The 13,017-nt window shown below is 44.2% G+C and overlaps 1 long non-coding RNA gene across 3 annotated transcripts in view; it reads left to right on the top strand.

Moving 5' to 3' along the window:
* The first annotated feature begins 5,153 nt into the window (after positions 1-5,153).
* LOC138676844 (uncharacterized) overlaps positions 5,154-13,017 on the top strand; it is a 288,868-nt gene continuing 281,004 nt past the window's right edge. For all 3 annotated transcript variants that reach the window (XR_011320832.1, XR_011320831.1, XR_011320833.1), the window contains exons 1-2: positions 5,154-5,243; positions 5,348-5,410. This is a non-coding gene — a long non-coding RNA (uncharacterized lncRNA). The remainder of the gene's footprint in view (positions 5,244-5,347; positions 5,411-13,017) is intronic.

Consider the following 13,017-nt stretch of genomic DNA (forward strand, 5'->3'; position numbering starts at 1 on the left):
AATAAAATTGAAAGTGAATGAACAAAATATAAATCTAACGCCGGCTGCGAGCGTGAAATAATCCCAGTTTCATTTAGAAAACACTGACCATTTTATTTTCATTTTTATCTGATTTTCATTTGTCTGCCATTCATGTGTCCTTTTTTTTTTACACCCGTGTGTCGTCCGTGTGCGATCTGTTTTCATATATCTACTTTTAAAATGTACAAGATCAAATGCAGTTTCCTAAATTGGAAATGCATCCGTAAAAACTGGATACCACATGGATGTTCGTAGGTTTATACTCAGGTGTATGACTATAAACTATTATACCAAGACACAGTCAATAACAGAAACAGAAACAACTGTGTAGGAGGCTTTAAACTGGGTGAAGAAAAGCCATATTGTACTGTTGAAGCTGTGTAAGACAGTTTCATGTTACATGTCATACACCAATGCAAGACACAAGGTAGTTATACTGCATCATCAAGCCAAAGATTTCAGAGCAGACTGCCGTTTTAAAATGTGCCGATCAAACTCTTTTGAGGAAACTCCAAGAAATGGACAACATTAAAGAACATAAACTCAGTGGTAGGCCAAGGAACCGTAGCACAGCAGATGAAAAACACATAATGTTTACTTCTCTTGAAAATTGGAAGATGTCTAGCAGTGTCATCAACTCAGTACTGGCAGCATCCAGTGGGACCCAGCTACACCCATCCACTGTTTTGAAACGTCTGTCAAAAAGTGACCTTCACGAATGAACTGCAGCCAAAAAGTCATACTTTTGACATGGAAACAAGACCAAGCAATCCTTTGCATGAAACATAGGAACTAGGGTGCAACAAAATGACAGCAAGTTCTCTGGACTGATACTTCAAAATATTAAATATTTGCCTGTAATGGAAAGAAGTCTGTTCTCTGAAGAGCTGCACAATAATGAAAGCTGCAAGCAACAAGTGAAGCAGTGAGGAGGTTTCTTGTAAGTTTGGGGATTCAGCAAATGGAGTTAGTGATTTGGTCAGGATTACTGGTGTACTTAATCGTTAGAAATGCTGGGACATACTTATCCATTATGCAATAACATCAGAGAGGTTTCTAATTAACTCTATCCTGCCTTAGTGGTGGTGCTGTAAGTGAGATCACTGGAGCTCATCAGCTGATGAACTCATGTGACCATTCTCATGGTAGCTCAGATTATACACTGCAGGAGCAATGACGCTCCTGTCCGTGTGCAGCCAGTGGCGAGTTAGAGCAGTTACATCTCCCAATGTGACTCTTCTACAAGTGAGATCGCCATGGGACAATCTGGATTATGTGGCCAACGGCAGACAGGAGAGTATATGGTTGTTTATTATTTTTAATTGTTTACAGGCTACACGGGCATCGGGAATTAGACGTTAAGGTAAGTATATATTGTTTTTCTATTTTTTATTTTTTTATTGGAGACAAAGGTATCGGGGATTTAGGGTATTTGAACACGTAGATGGAACCTCTGCGGATATTCCCACACCTGTTTTGAGAAATCCGCAGGTGTAAAAAGCACTGCGTTTTACCTGCGGATTTACTGTGGATTTACTGCGGATTTTATGAGGTTTTTGTGCGATTTCAACCTGCGGCTTTACACCTGCAGATTCCTATTATGGAGCAGGTGTAAACCGCTGTGGAATCCGCACAAAGAATGAACATTCCGCGGAATAAATAACGCAGCGTTTCCACGCATTTTTTTCCACAGCATGTGCATTGCAGATTTTGTTTTCCATAGGTTTACATGGTACTGTAAACTCATGGAAAACAGCTGCGAATCCGCAGCGTCAAAACCGCTGCGGATCTGCAGCAAAATTTGCAACGTGTGCACATACCCTTAGTGTTAAGTGAGTATAATGTGCCTTTTATTTTTATTTCAATATGTATTTAATTATTTTAAATGTTTTTTTTTTTATTTCCTATTTTAAGTGTGGGTACAGGTGCCGGCTGATGAAAAACTACTTCAGTAGTAGTGACAACAGACATAGCCTGATGGGGTAGTAGTCTCTCATCAAAAGATCTATATCTATATATTGTTTGCTTATATTATACACCTTAGTGTTTTTTTTTCTTCTTTTTTTTTATCTCCGATTGTATTGTGAGATATTTTATCTTTCCAATGCTATTTGTCCGTTATTCCCTACCTGAACTGTATAATAAAGAATAAAATATTTGATTATCATTTTGGACTATATGGTCCGCCTTCTTTTTTGCTTTCTGCATCTGTGGAATAGGAATAAACACAGATCTTGTACAATCCTAGGGCCAGGTACCAATTGTCCATATCTGTTGACACAGGCATGTGATAACATCAACTGCTTCTTTAGAAGACTTTATTTGCTCTATTGGAATATTGTCACATCCAGGCTCTTTGATGCTTGACAGAAGCTTTATCGCAGCAATGACTATGTCTTTCAGGATGTCCAGCTCTCAATCATTTACAGTCTCAGCTTCTTCCCATATGACATCGTTCTTGTAGAGGTACTCTGTATACTCTCTCCAACATTCTATTCTGGCATCTTTCACCATGCCCACTCTAAGTTGAAACTTTGGTCATATGTCCAGGGCCGTATTTGCCACTAGGCACTTGAGGGCACGTGCCTAGGGCGGCAGGATGCGGGGGCGGGGGGACGCACTTGAGCAAGGTTTTTTTTTCTTTCTTTTTTTTTTATTAAGTCCGGGGTCCTCCCTCTCTCCCGCCCCCTTCCTCAAGACTTCATACTCACCCTCCTCCAGCGGTGCCTGCTGCAACTCCGTCTCAGCGTCGGCAGCTCGTCCTGTCCTCAGCGGTCACGTGGTACCGCTCATCATTAAGGTGATGAATATGGACGCATATTCATGACCTTAATGAGCGGCACCACATGACCGCTCATGCAGGAAGAAGGTGCTGTGTCGGGAGTCAGGTCAGAGCTAGAGGGATGTTCGCACGGTGTGGGAAAGGTGAATATGAGGGACGGGGGATGAAGGAGGACGGTAAGCCAAGCCATGCAAGATGGGAGCAGGAGCGGGAGCAGGGGGGTTGAGAGATGAGCCATGCATACAGGGGGGGGATATGAGCCAAGCATACAGGAGGGGGGGTGAATATGAGCCATGCATACAGGAGGGGGGAATATGAGCCATGCATACAGGAGCGGGGGAATATGAGCCATGCATACAGGAGGGGGGGGGGGAATATGAGCCATGCATACAGGAGGGGGGGAATATGAGCCATGCATATAGGAGGGGGGAATATGAGCCATGCATACAGGAGGGGGGGAGAATATGAGCCATGCATACAGGAGGGGGGGAATATGAGCCATACATACAGGAGGGGGGGAATATGAGCCATGCATACAGGTGGGGGGGGAATATGAGCCATGCATATGGGATGGGAGGGAGATGAGCCATGCCTACAGGAGGGGGGGTATGAGCCGTGCAAATAGGAGGGGGGATATGAGCAATGCATATGGGATGGGAGGGAGATGAGCCATGCATACAGGAGGGGGGATATGAGCCATGCATACAGGAGGGGGGAAATATGAGCTGTGCATATGGGATGGGAGGGAGATGAGCCATGCATACAGGAGGGGGGAGATATGAGCCATTCATACAGGATGGGGGGAGATGAGCCATGCATACAAGATGGGAGGGGGGCATTATACAGTATTGAGCATCATGTGGGGTCATTATACAGTATGGAGCATCATGTGTGGCCATTATACAGTATGGAGCATCATGTGTGGCCATTATACAGTATGGAGTATCATGTGGGGCCATTATACAGTATGGGGCATCATGTGTGGCCATTATACAATATTGAGCATCATGTGTGGCCATTATACAGTATAGAGCATCATGTGTGGCCATTATACAGTATGGAGCATCATGTGTGGCCGTTATACAAAAAAGAGATTGTTAGATACATAATCATGCAGAGTTACCCAAAAAGATAATAAAAACAGAATCATAGGGTAACTCAATGCATGTATATCCAGACATAAAGTCAGGAAACCAACTGCCAACCATATGGTAAACAACAAACCGCACTAGCAGCCAAAACTTCCCATGAAAGTAGCTTTATTAATACAAAAATACATACTTAAAAGCTGAGAAACAGGTCATTGGACAACAGGGAAACACAGGACACGCACTACATGCCGGTACATATGCCCACAGGCTCAGAGCAGCATAGCTGCGGCGGCATTACTATAATATATTAGGTATAAATCATACATTGTGGGGCCCATACATAATAATAAACAATCTAGAAAATCAGTGCCCCCAACAGTGCATATAGTAACACGACATAGCAACATCAGTGTATAACAAGTGTAGACTACCTGATACCGCACACAGACCAGCGCTCCTGAGCACACCCGACGTACGTTTCGGAGCTCACCGCTCCTTCCTCAGGGGGCGTGGAAGATGCACAAACATCCGTTCTTATATATAACAAAAACCGGAAGTGTCCGGTAGAGTGCGTCATAGGACGCGCCGCCCATTGCCACTAGAGCCGCGCACAGCGTCCGCATCACCAGCCGGGAGGAAGCACGTGGGGCCCCACGTGATCGCTCAGCGCATAGCCATGGGAACGCTGGGCCGCATAACACACCATAGTGCGCATGCGCGAGGCGGCCGCGGCCATATTGGTTCTGGGCAAAGAGACTGGCAGCCAGTCCAAATACAGACACAAATCAACAATTTATTGAGAAGTGGGAGGAGGCATGCAATGCATGTTCTAAGATATTTTTGCAGTTATTAATTAACCAGAATACTGCTAATATTGAGACACTTGATAAATCTATTGATGAAGTCCATAAAGATATACGTACGGGGTGTCCGTCCAATTTAATAGAACAATTTGAACTGGATCTGAATAAACAGTTGGACCAGCTGGTTAAGAAGATTCAAGATAATCAGATCATTAAATTCAACAGAGACAGGAAGGACTATCAGAATAAGAGGGTATATTTATGGAGAAATATGAAAAATTCCAGTATACAGAAGGCATCATCCTCCACATCTATTTCTTCCTTGAGTGGTTTTTCAGAGACATCTATTTCTTCTGCTACCTCATTGGGTGTGAATACTTCTCAGAGATTGCGTGATCATACATACCATCCCTACAGGAGACGTCCCTCTGAGTCATTTGGTGCGGGTGGCAGAGACAATAAGGTGATTAACCTTAGTATGCATACTCTCACTGAGGTGGATGTTTCTATTCTTAGCAGAGGTCTGTCATTCTCTCCCACACCGGGGTATGATGTTTTCTCCACAGTGAAGGATTTAAACATCTTTGCTAGATCATTGTTATTTAAAAGACATTTTTATAATGATGAATTCCAACGTCTTTTCCCCACAGAAGAGGAACAGGAAGCGGTAAGAATTTTGGAGGAACTGGCGCTTGAGCACGAAAATAAAGGAGGTAAGATCCCTCCATGTATTCGGCCACGTTCTCAGAAGTTCCCCCCTTTTTCATCATGTCCCAGTATCGATCTATTTGTGCGGGTGGTGACGGAGGACTTACAGAAAATTCCCAAATTTATGGGTGGTGGCAATTTGACTGGGGAAGAAAGAGTTCGTCTTAGGGCTCTTCAGATCCTACCCCGATGTAGTGCTGAAGCCAGCCGATAAGGGGGGCAACGTCGTGGTCTGGCCTACATCGATGTATGAGGATGAGGCGTTTCGCCAATTGAATAATGTTGTAAATTACAAAAAACTTACATATAATCCTCTATCTGCATTCGTTATGAAATTGGAGATTATTTTGAAAAGAGCCATTGACCACGATGTTGTCTCCAAGGATCTGGCTTCGGCACTACAAGTGAGGGAACCCACCATTCCCACGTTATACTTGCTACCCAAAATTCATAAAGGCGTTATCCCGCCACCCGGCAGGCCGATCGTATCTGGGAGGGGGAATTTTCTCGAAAAAGTGAATAAATGGATCGATTTTTACTTACAGCCCTTAGTATGTAATCTCCCTTCCTTCCTCAAGGATACTGGGGACTTACTGCGCAGGGTCGATGGTCTGTGTTTTGAGGGTGACACTCTTTTGACTTCCGTGGATGTTGAGTCCCTCTACACTAATATTCGTCATTCTGATGGCCTTCGTGCAGTGAGTTATTTTCTAAGCATGTCCAATTTGTCATTACCACTGAGGGACCTCATCCTGGAGTTACTTGAGTTCACCCTCACTCATAATTTTTTTGTCTTTAAAGGATCCTTCTACCTACAGCTCCAGGGCACGGCCATGGGGGCGGCTTTCGCACCCGCCTACGCTAACCTGTTCCTAGGGCTGTGGGAGAGGGATCTTTTCCTGTCGGACGAACAGGGATCAATGGAGCATGTCCTTTTATGGACACGCTACATTGATGATATCTTCTTCGTCTGGCAGGGCACGGCCATCGACCTTGCTCAGTTTGTATCATCTTTGAATGACAATGATCTAAATATACGTCTTACCCCGGTGTGGGATAGTGAGAGGATAGACTTCCTTGATGTAACTATCAACAAGGATGAGTTTGGCCTCCTACAGACTGATATCTTTAGGAAATTGACGGCCACTAATACTTTGTTGCATGCCTCGTCCTGCCACCCGCGTCATGTGATCAGAGCTGTCCCTGTGGGTCAGTTCCTCCGCCTTCGTCGTATCTGTTCCACTGATGTGGACTTTGAGACGAGGGCGGGGGAGCTGAAATCACGCTTTCTCGCTAGAGGATATAGTCATCGGAGTGTAAAGTGCGCATATCACTGTGCTAAACACTCTCCGCGTAATAACCTGCTATACAATTGTACATCTAGACAACCCAAAGGTGGCAACAAGGTTAGGTTCGTGACATCGTATAGTCCCCAACATGTGAGGATACGTACAGTGCTTAGCAATGCTTGGCCCATATTAAAAGTTGATCCCATTATTGGAAAATTTCTTCCAGATAGCCCCGCAATTTCTTTCCGACGGGCCAAAAATCTCCGGGATTATCTTACACAAAGTCATTATGTGAGTAAACCGGTTCCTACATTTCTGGACTCCATGCGCCCTGGGGGTGGATGTGTTCCGTGCGGGAGATGTGTAGCCTGTCCTAATGTTGAGAAATGTACCTCGTTTGTTGATTCAGAGGGTTCTAATACATTTTATATCAAACAAAATATATCGTGTCTCTCTAGGTACGTAATTTATTATGCAACGTGCCCGTGTGGGCTTATTTATATTGGGCTGACGACGCGTCAGCTTAAGGTACGCATCAGAGAGCACGTTCTTGGGATTTTGGCGGCTGCCACCTGCACGGACACGTCCACCCTGAAGACAATACCACGACATTTCAGGGAATTCCACCAGTGCAATGCCTCTGGACTCAAAGTCCGGGGCATTGATCTCTTGAACATTAATATCAGAGGGGGTAATCTCAGCCAACGTCTAGCCCAGATGGAGACTAGATGGATCTGGACTCTCCAGACCATCAGTCCTAAAGGGCTTAATGAGAGTATCTCCTTTGTATCCTATCTGTGATCGGCTGTCCTGTGCATTTCCGTGAGACGTGCATTGTATGTCGGTTTTTGTTTTTAATACTTTTATTCTTTGTTCATATTTAGATATTTATCTGGTTGGAGGATGTATTCGTGAGATGGAGGTTGGATCTTGTCATCATGGACATACTGTATTGGCTTTTTTCGTCTTTCATATGGAGCCCATCGTGTTTAGCACTTAAGATTTTATGGACTGATGTTATTTGCAATCGTTTCGCTTGGACTCCATTGTTACAGCTATATTCTCTTAGCCATATGTTCGTGTATGCATAGCCCATTTCTTTCTATTACGGTGCATTCGTATGTTGGAGTTGTATATTAATGCGCGTATATATAAGTAAGTTCTGTTTACTATGGTGTTTCCTATATTATCTATGTCCTCCCTCTATCCGCGGTAATCGTGTGCTGCTGTTCTTTTCCTATGGTACTCCCCTATTCCCCTATGTTTTGTGTCTGTATTTGGACTGGCTGCCAGTCTCTTTGCCCAGAACCAATATGGCCGCGGCCGCCTCGCGCATGCGCACTATGGTGTGTTATGCGGCCCAGCGTTCCCATGGCTATGCGGTGAGCGATCACGTGGGGCCCCACGTGCTTCCTCCCGGCTGGTGATGCGGACGCTGTGCGCGGCTCTAGTGGCAATTGGGCGGCGCGTCCTATGACGCACTATACCGGACACTTCCGGTTTTTGTTATATATAAGAACGGATGTTTGTGCATCTTCCACGCCCCCTGAGGAAGGAGCGGTGAGCTCCGAAACGTACGTCGGGTGTGCTCAGGAGCGCTGGTCTGTGTGCGGTATCAGGTAGTCTACACTTGTTATACACTGATGTTGCTATGTCGTGTTACTATATGCACTGTTGGGGGCACTGATTTTCTAGATTGTTTATTATTATGTATGGGCCCCACAATGTATGATTTATACCTAATATATTATAGTAATGCCGCCGCAGCTATGCTGCTCTGAGCCTGTGGGCATATGTACCGGCATGTAGTGCGTGTCCTGTGTTTACCTGTTGTCCAATGACCTGTTTCTCAGCTTTTAAGTATGTATTGTTGTATTAATAAAGCTACTTTTATGGGAAGTTTTGGCTGCTAGTGCGGTTTGTTGGTGGCCGTTATACAGTATGGAGCACTATGTGTGGCTGTTATACAATATTGAGCATCATTTGTGGCCATTATACAGTATTGAGCATCATGTGTGGCCATTATACAGTATGGAGCATCATCTGTGGCCATTATACAGTATGAAGCATCATGTGTGGCCATTATACAGTATGGAGCATCATGTGTGGCCATTATATAGTATGGAGCATCATGTGTGGCCATTATACAGTATTGAGCATCATGTGTGGCCATTATACAGTATGGAGCATCATGTGTGGCCATTATACAGTATGGAGCACTGTGTGGCCATATTTGTTTTTGGTTATAATTATTGTGTATGAAACAGTGTGATCAGCAGTGCTAAATGGGTGTGGTTGGGACGTGATATGGGTGTGATTAGTTGTGAAATGGGTGTGGTCTGAGGCGTGGCCAAAAATGTGCTGCGGTGCACTACGCGCGCCGCAAACTTTATACCTCTTTGCCTTCTTCAAAAGTTGGGAGGTATGGTACCGCATTTGCCAGATCACGGCAAGTGCCACAAATCCCATAGGGAATGAATGAAGCCAAACGCAGTGTTGCTGTATGTGATCCGTTACGTGGCAGATGCAGAAAAACTGCCGGATCTGCTGCAAAAGGCTACTTTCACATCAGCGATTCTTGCCAAAGTCACTGCCAATAGTGTCATACTCACCAAAGGGTGAGGCAGCGCTAAAAGTGCCTAGGGCAGCAGAAACTCTAAATACAGCCCTGCATATGTCTTTGATGTTTAGATATGCCTTCCTAGTCTTGGCCCTCAGATGTTCGTTTTCTATCTCTGTACATATTTTGGAAGTTCTCTATCTGCTCAAATGGCTTTCTTTAGTCTTTTACTGATGTTGTCTGTGTCCTGCTTGTTACATTTTGCTTTTGCCCTTCGTCTTTCCTTAATAATCTTTGGGTCTCGTCTGTTAACCAAGAATGCAGGGGTATCTTCTGCCTCTTGTTTATTGTCTTACTGGCTTCTTCAGTAATAATAGTCTTTATATGCGTCCAGGGCCAGTTTTAGACAAAGTGGGTGTTAGGGTTGGCGGATTATGCTAAATAAAATAAATAATAAAGCGCAGTCGCAGCCATGCAGACATAGAAAACTGCTGCTAGGGTACAATGATGGAACACACAGCGAACGATTACCTGTACACACGGGGTTGACACTACTCAGTTTGAACAGGATGCTGAGTTCCAAACTCTGTTACTCCACAGGAAGGAACAGTACAAATAAGTACTAAGTGCTTTGTCCTGTTATATGTCACAGTCAAGCACGTGAACTGAACTTGCACACAGAAATGAAACAGATGTTCTGCAACTGAGCTGTTTCACCCGCACACAGAAACGGAACAGATGCTCTGCAACAGAGCTGTATCACTCACACACAGAAACAAAAGAGATGCTCTACAACTAAGCTGTGTGACTTGCACACAGAAATGAAAGAGCTGCTCTGCAACAGAGCTGTGTCACTCGCACACAGAAATGAAAGAGATTCTCTGCAACTGAGCTGTATCATTCGCACACAGAAATGGAACAGATGCTCTGAGCTTAATACCCTGACTAGGGTTGTGCTTGCTCTGGAACTCTACTGTGCTAACCGCACACATGTAGGAACCAGATTGCTAAGTCAACTGCTAATTGCCCCCACTGATGCTAGCTACCTGCCTACATGTACAGTCCCAAGCTAGACAGACACACAACACTTGCAGACAGAGTGGTAGAGACTCCACTCACATAGCCGTACATAAAATTATACTAGGGCGCCATTGGAAGTCTTTTAATCCCAAAGCTCCACTCCAAACACTCACGCCCAGCCGGCCATGTCATCGCCCGAGGGCCAATCCGGAGCTGCCACATCATCAGAGCCGGAGATGTCTGAGCACCAATAGGAAGACGCCACATCCCGAACATGCTCAGCAAAGTGATTTCTGGACTTAGACTCCAGAGTATCAGGTCACCGCTGCCTATCGCTGGTTACAATAGTTTTGGCTGGAGAGCCAGCAGTGAACAAACAAACATCACAAACCTGAGAATGACGCTGGGACCGATGTCTATGCTCAGCAGCACCCGCAGCGGCCGAACCTGAATGGAAGACCGCAGAAGCACATAAGGCTTGGGAACTATCTCGAGCAGTGGGAGAATCTCGTTGCTTAACATTGGGACTCCATAGTTTAAAGTGGGGCTCCATATGTTGACATAATGCTCTACCGCACAGAAACATTTTGGTTTCATTTACATGCGCTGATTTCAAGCCACTAAGCGAGCGTGATCAACAATATTGAAGTCGTTCAACGCTTGTTTTTTGTTCTCTTTATACCGGCAGAGGAACAATGATTGGGACAGAGCAATCACAAGTAGATCAATGTGTACCCATACAGTATCATGTTATCATCAGCATATCTGCAGTTTTTTGTTATGGCAAAAACAATCCAATCACTCAATTAATAGGCTGCATTTTGTTTAGTATAATACAAACCATAGTCCTCCACATAGCATTATGCACCCAATAGTCCTACATATAGTATAATGTTTACCATAGTCCTCCATATTGTACAATGCACACCCCATAGTCCTCCATATAGTATAATGTGCCCCACAGTCTTCTATAAAAAAAATACACAGCTCACTAAAAAATACAGTACTCGCCTTTCCTCATTGCTCCCCCGCTGCTCTGATCTTTGCAAAGCATCTCAGCAGATCCTCTTGGGACGGGACACACCATGGTGCATGATGAAGTGAAGTCATTGCGCACCTGCTGTGTCAGAGGCAGAGGGGACTGATGGGGGAGGTAGCTCTCTCCATCATTGTTGTCAACTGTATCAGCATCTATCATGCCGATACATTTGAATGCAGAGTTGGGTATGTGGCGCTGGGCTCCCTGACTCATGTTTTTAGAGGCACGCCACTGGCTGGGAGCGCCTAGGCAGGTACCTATACTGCCTGCCCATAATGCCAGCCCTGTATGCGTCTATAACTCATTAAGCTTTCTTCATCCTTGTCCAGTGATGTAAATCGGTTGTGCATACCATTCTAAAAAAACTTCAGGTACAGTGGGAAATGTACATATACTGTACATTAACGACTTAGCAAGTTTTCCTACCTGCAAAGAATCTGTAATTTTTACAGTAGCTACAATTCAACAGTGAGGGACAGAAAATAAAAATAAAAACAATAAAATCACATTGTATGATTTTTAAATATTTAAATTTAATTTTATTCCATGAAATAAATATTTCATCACTTACCTGCCAGCATGAATTCTGTCTCTCACAAACCTATTAACTTTTTCTTTAAGAAGCCCTTCTACTCTGCACTCATTACCTTGTTTGAATTCGCTACCTGTCCACACACTCAATCACACTCCAATCTCTCCACCATGGGCAAAACCAAAGTGCTTAATTACCATATTCGGAATTACATTTCAAATAGCCGAATGAAGAGATCCAGAATAAAGTTAAAATTTCCAATGCTTTATTAATAAATTATTAGAACAAAATATATAGTACAATGCAATATAGTACAAGAGCGCCCTAAGTAAAGGGGATGCTGGGTTACAACATATACAGTACAGACCAAAAGTTTAGACACACCTTCTCATTTAAAGATTTTTCTGTATTTTCATGACTATGAAAATTGTACATTCACACTGAAGGCATCAAAACTATGAATTAACACATGTGCAATTATACACTTAACAAAAGAGTGTGAAACAACTGAAATTATGTCTTATATTCTAGGTCAGTGGTCCCCAACTCCAGGCCTCGAGGGCCGCCAACAGTGCAGGTTTTCAGGATTTTCCTTAGTATTGCACAGGGGTTGGAATCATCACCTGTGCAGATGATCACATTACCACCGATGCAATACTAAAGAAATCCTGAAAACCTGCACTGTTGGCGGCCCTCGAGGCCTGGAGTTGGGGACCCCTGTTCTAGGTTCTTCAATGTAGCCACCTTTTGCATTGATGACTACTTTTCACATTCTTGGCATTCTCTTGATGAGCTTCAAGAGGTAGTCACAGGGAATGGTCTTTCAACAATCTTGAAGGAGTTCCCAGAGATGATTAGCACTTGTTTTCCCTTTTGTCTTCACTCTGCGGTCCAGCTCACTCCAAACCATCTCGATTGGGTTCAGGTCTGGTGACTGTGGAGGCCAGGTCATCTGGCGTAGCACCCCATCACTCTCCTTCTTTGTCAAATAGCCCTTACACAGCCTGGAGGTGTGTTTGGGGTCATTGTCCTGTTGAAAAATAAATGATGGTCCAACTAAACGCAAACCGGATGGAATAGCATGCCACTGCAAGATGCTGTAGTAGCCATGCTGGTTCAGTACGCCTTCAACTTTGAATAAATCTCCAACAGTGTCACCAGCAAAGCACCCC

Source organism: Ranitomeya imitator, chromosome 4 (assembly GCF_032444005.1).
Source record: "Ranitomeya imitator isolate aRanImi1 chromosome 4, aRanImi1.pri, whole genome shotgun sequence".
In the NCBI taxonomy this organism is placed as follows: Eukaryota; Metazoa; Chordata; class Amphibia; order Anura; family Dendrobatidae; genus Ranitomeya; species Ranitomeya imitator.